The 5407-nt window shown below is 50.7% G+C and overlaps 1 protein-coding gene across 1 annotated transcript in view; it reads left to right on the top strand.

Annotated features, from left to right (window-relative positions):
* The first annotated feature begins 1450 nt into the window (after positions 1 to 1450).
* LOC135091408 (muscleblind-like protein 1) overlaps positions 1451 to 5407 on the top strand; it is a 171819-nt gene continuing 167862 nt past the window's right edge. Inside the window, 1 exon segment of the mRNA XM_063989041.1 lies at positions 1451 to 1601. The gene's annotated coding sequence lies outside the window, so the exon portion shown is untranslated.

Raw genomic sequence — 5407 nt, 5'->3', positions numbered from 1 at the left:
GAGAGAGAGAGAGAGAGAGAGAGAGAGAGAGAGAGAGAGAGAGAGGTAGTGATGATGATGACGATAATGATGACACTGATAATCCAAGAATGGAAATGCGACTTTACATTATTAGAATGGCTCAACACACACACACACACACACACACACACAGAGAGAGAGAGAGAGAGAGAGAGAGAGAGAGAGAGAGAGAGAGAGAGAGAGAGAGAGAGAGAGAGAGAGAGAGAGAGAGAGTACACGTCACAACTGTAATAAAGCTTCAATATGCTCCATCCATAATCCATACATTGATGAGGACGACGACTACGAGGAGGAGGAGGAGGAGGAGGAGGAGGAGGAGGTGGAGGTGGTGGCGGTAGGGGTGGTGGTGGTGCAGGTTTGGTGGTGCAGGCCGTGGCGGTGGTGGTGGGGGTGCAGGCACGTGTCTGCAGGCTGGGTTGGGGCTGTGACGGGGTGAGAGGTGCTGTGGTGCTGTTGTGCTGTTCTGAACGTGAGGCATTTGCGTACCATATGGAAGGCAGGCGGCGGGAGGCGGGGGGAGGCATGCAGGCAGGCTGGCAGGCAGGGAGGCAGGCAGGCAGGCGAGGCAGGCAGCAAGTGAGGGAGAGCGGGTGGAGCCAGTCTTCTTTCTGTCCACCCTTCAGCTTACAGCCTGCAGGGGTAAGCTGGAGTCTTCCCGTGTGTCCTTCTGCACCTCACTTGTGTCTCCGCCCTTGTGAGTACACGCCCTACTCTCACCCCCTCCCCGCCCCTCCGTCCCCCCTCTCCACACCCCTGGCGGGAGGCGAGAGACGCAGCTGATGGTTTAGTGGTGCAACGCCGGAGGGGGAACCGTGTGTGGGGGGAGACAGGTGTGTAGGGAGGTGTGGGGTGGGGTGTGTGGTGGTGTGTGGTGGTGGGGGGTCGCAGGTGTGGTGGTGGTGAAGGGGCAAGGGAGTGGCCGTGGTGAGGGTGTGCAAGGGAGGCAGTGAGCGTGGAGGTTGATAGGGTATCTTCGCCTCCACAATCTCACTGATAACGCTTTGTGTGTGGGGGTGAGGGAGGAGTGGGGAGACAACTAACAGCTGGGTAGCCTCATCTCCCCATCACCACGCCCCTGGGTCTGTGTGCTGTCCCCCATGCATGCGGTTTTTCTGTCTGCAGTGACGAAGGCAAATCAATCTTGCTTCCACGCGCACCATCCCGTCCTATGAGTCACCTTGAAAGCACTGCTCGCTAAAATAAAGACCTGCCAAGACCGCGCCAGCCATGAGGTAACAGCGCCTGATATCTGGACGGGGAGAGATTTTAGCATATGCCACACTTCCCCCCGCGCCGCCGCCACCTTCCTTTTTCACTTCGGCTCTGACACCTGATTTATCACGGCCGCTGGGTGACGGTGGAGGGCGAGGGCCAGGTGGCATGGGTTATATGCAGCCTTTGCGAGGATGGGCGGGGGCTCACGGTGTCTGGCAACTTCTCACGGGCGGCGGCGGCGGTGTGCTGGCGGCGGCGGCGGCGGCGGCGGGGGTTGTCCAAGTGGCCCTCAGTCTGTGCTGGGACGCTCGGGAAGCTGTACGTCGCTGGCGCCTCTCTCTCTCCGCGATAGCCTTGCTTCTGAGGTGTGTAGCCGACTCGGGTCTTGAGTGGAGGCCCCTGGAAGCGAGTTGAGTGTCTCAGGAGGCGAGGGGGTGAAGGCCTGAGGGAGGACTGCTGGGGCGCCTCAATCCGACACCAGGTGGTTGTTGGCTGCTGGGGAGTCTGCCGCCGCCGCCGCCGCCGCCGCCACCGCTACCACCACCACCACCGCCGCCGCCGCCGCCGCCGCCGCCGCCACAGTCCTGCCGGGCGCGCCAGTTGACCGGCATTGCCAACTTCACGGGACAAAAACGTGTTGCCATGCGAAGGTGAAGGGTCTTTCCAAAAATTTGCCGGAGCTGCTGGTGGGCGCTGGGGAGTGTGGCGCGTGTGGTGGTAGTGTGGTGTGCGGTGGTGTGTGGTGGTGACCAGTCTGCCCATTGCCGCCCATGTGCCCCTGCCTCCGCCCTGCCGCGCCGCCCACATCGCCGTCGCCACACGCCATGCAATGTAGTAACTCTTTTCCCCGCCGTCTGTTTTCCCGGGGCGTGTCACCCCAGGGCGGCCTAGCTAACTGCGTGGTGGCGACGGGGACGGGGCGAGACGGTGGTGGTGGTGGTGGTGGTGGTGTGGTGTTGGTGTGGTGGTGGTGGCGGCGGCGGCAGCGGCAGCAGCCCGCTCGCCCTCCCTCCCTCTCTTCTCCCTCCTTCCCTCCCTCCCTCCCTCCCTTCTCCCTCCCTCCCGATTGATGATGTATGTCCCCGTATCTCTCTCCGCGATGGCGGGAGGAAGGGTTCAGAGAGCGGCGAGTGACGTGCACGTGTGACTCAGTGTGACCAGTGAAGTCAGTGCGCTGGAAAAACAGCAAACCAACCAACCCAACCAAACCATGCCGACCAAACCAAACCATACCAGAGCCACTAAAAAAAAAAAAAAAAAAAAAAAAAAAGTATTTACATGTAATATTACCATAAACCGATATCAAGCGACAGAAGGTTCAATTTGTAAAAAAAAAAAAAAAATACATAAATATTATCAATGTAATATTTAAAAATGTTGCATACACACCATAAAAAAAAAAAAAAATGTACCAACACCATTTTTCCGAATGTTCCGTAGCCGCCATGTGAAAAGCCCCGTACGTACCTAAGACAGGGAAGCGCGCCATGGTCGTCTTGCAAGGTACAGAGACAGACGGTGGGTGGCGAGCGGCAAGCCTTGCAGCGCCCCAGGGACAGACAGATACAGACAGCTGCTGCCGCTGCCGCTGCTGCTGCTGCTGCTGCCCCCAGACGTGTGTGTCGCGCCGTCCCGCTTGTTGTTGCCCGCTGGTCTCACAGTTAGCCACCAGCGCCGGGCGTGTAGCTTGCTTTCCATTGCCTCACTTGTGTAGTTAAGCTGGTGGCGTCTCTTCTCTACACGACATTTCTCTCCCTCCCTTCCTCCCTCCGTCCCGTTCCCCAAAACTCCCATTTAAAAAGCTCCCCAAATCTATTTCTCTTTTCCTCCCTCCCATTTTGATATTTTTTTTGAAGACCAGCCCGCCCCCTCGCCTCGCTTCTGTCTGTATTGCTGCATGATGTTATTGACTGATGATGATCTTGATGATAAACTTGATATATTGATGATGGATGATGGTATACAGTTATTGTCATTATTATTATTATTATCATTGTTATTTATTATTATTATTATTATCATTATGCTGTTGCTGCTGTTGTTGACCTGCTGTTACTGCTGCTGCTGCTGCTGTCTGCTCATGACTCTTGATGCTGTTGCTGCTGCTGCAAGATTTTTGAATATGTCTATTATAATTATTGTCCAAAGATTTTTCGCGTAGGTTTGTCTCGTCTTGGTGTTTGTGATCACTACTGGGGTATACTGTGCTCTCTCTCTCTCTCTCTCTCTCTCTCTCTCTCTCTCTCTCTCTCTCTCTCTCTCTCTCTCTCTCTCTCTCTCTCAAGAGTACTGTATTTTCATCCGCTGATCTCTTTTCAGTTCAAAATTCCTTTCCGTATGTCCCCCTTCTCTTCCTTCTCCTCTCGTTTCCTTCTTTCACAGTTAAATTTTGGTTTTCCTATTTCTCTTTCCGTTTCTGGCATATTTTTTAAATCCTTTACTCTATTCATATTTGTTTATTCTCTTTATTGTTTTTGTTTGTCTCTGTGTCTGTATTTTGTATTCCACTTTTATTTGTGTTTCTTTTTTTCGTCATCTTTTTTTTCGTATTTTCATCCTCCGCTTAAATTCTTTTCTCCCTCTCCTCTTCCTTCTTTCTTCCATCTCTTCCCTCTTCTCTTGTTCTTCCTAAAATATTAAAAAAGGGAGGGACAAATTATATTATTTTTTCATTTAGTTAATATGCTTTTCATTTTTTTGAGTGGAGAAATGATGAAAATTTTATACGAGAAGGAATTCAAATTTTTCTTAATCTTGTGTGTGTGTGTGTGTGTGTGTGTGTGTGTGTGTGTGTGTGTGTGTGTGTGTGTGTGTGTGTGTAGAAGCCTTTCCCGGCCTCAATTTCCCCTCCTTTCCACTCCACATATGTCATACACCTGTCACACACCTGTCACTCCACCACCCACATAGCTGCCATTCTTCCACCTCTCGCTCCACACCTGCGTTGCCTTCATCGACATCTTAACCCCTCACATATATGTCATGTTCTCACCTTCTCGCCACACACATCTGTCAATCTCTACATACCTGCCCGTGTCTGGTCTGCCAGGGGTGACTTTTTGTCCACTTGTTACCTAACTAACCCCCTTCCACTTCCCTGTTTGTTGTTTCATATCTCCCACATATGTTGTTTAGAGTATCTTATTATGTTGTCTGCTCCACATCTGTCTTGTTACTTTTCCTGACCAATTTTCATGTTTGTTTTTTGTTTTCATTCCATTTGTGTTAGTTGTGTTTCTGCATATCTGTTTTCATGTGTGTTTTTGTGCCCCATCTCTTTACTAAACATATGTCAGTCTTCTATATCTGTCTTTTTATCTTTTCATATCTGTTATAGTGTAGGTTTGTGTACCATTTCATGCTTACATTGATGCCACACCTGTTTATCTGTTCTACACCTGTTCTCACCTCTCCAAACCTGTATAACTGTGTTTGTGTCTGTTCCTTATCTTGCCTTCACCCCACACCTGTTCTTGATCTTTCCAAACCTGTAGTTGTGTGTTTGTGTGTCTGTTCGTTATCTTACCTTCACTCCACACCTGTTCTTGATCTCACCAAACCTGTAATTGTGTTTTATCTTATAGTTGCTTAAGTTTCATGTGCGCGTGTGTGTGTGTGTGTGTGTGTGTGTGTGTGTGTGTGTGTGTGTGTGTGTGTGTGTCAACAACTGTCTCTCCCACATCCACCTCTCCTAGATCTATTCCACACCTACCAAACTACCTCGCATTACGATCCCACACCTGTCTGGGCCAAACCTGTCTCCACACTGGCTGTATATATGTCATGTACTTCTCTCTCCCTCTCCTCCTTTTAATCTTTTCATTGTTTTGCCTTTCAAGTTGGGCAGGATGGGAAAGACGTGTGTGTGTCTGTGTGTGTGTGTGTGTGTGTGTGTGTGTGTGTTTGTGTTTGTGTACACGTGTAGGTTTGTGGATGTATACGTGTGTAGGTATGTGCGTATGCAGGTATGTGGATGCAGTGTGGATAAGTGGAAAAGTGGATAGGATAATGAAAGGGGGAAATAGTAAAGGGTGAAGGAAAGTGAAGGTCGATGATAGAGAGAGAGAGAGAGAGAGAGAGAGAGAGAGAGAGAGAGAGAGAGAGAGAGAGAGAGAGAGAAACTATTTTTTTTCATTCATTTATACTTTTCGTGCCATTGCAGTGACAGGAA

The sequence above is a fragment of the Scylla paramamosain genome, chromosome 37, assembly GCF_035594125.1.
Source record: "Scylla paramamosain isolate STU-SP2022 chromosome 37, ASM3559412v1, whole genome shotgun sequence".
Taxonomy (NCBI): Eukaryota; Metazoa; Arthropoda; class Malacostraca; order Decapoda; family Portunidae; genus Scylla; species Scylla paramamosain.
This window is presented reverse-complemented; position numbering and strand designations above follow the sequence as displayed.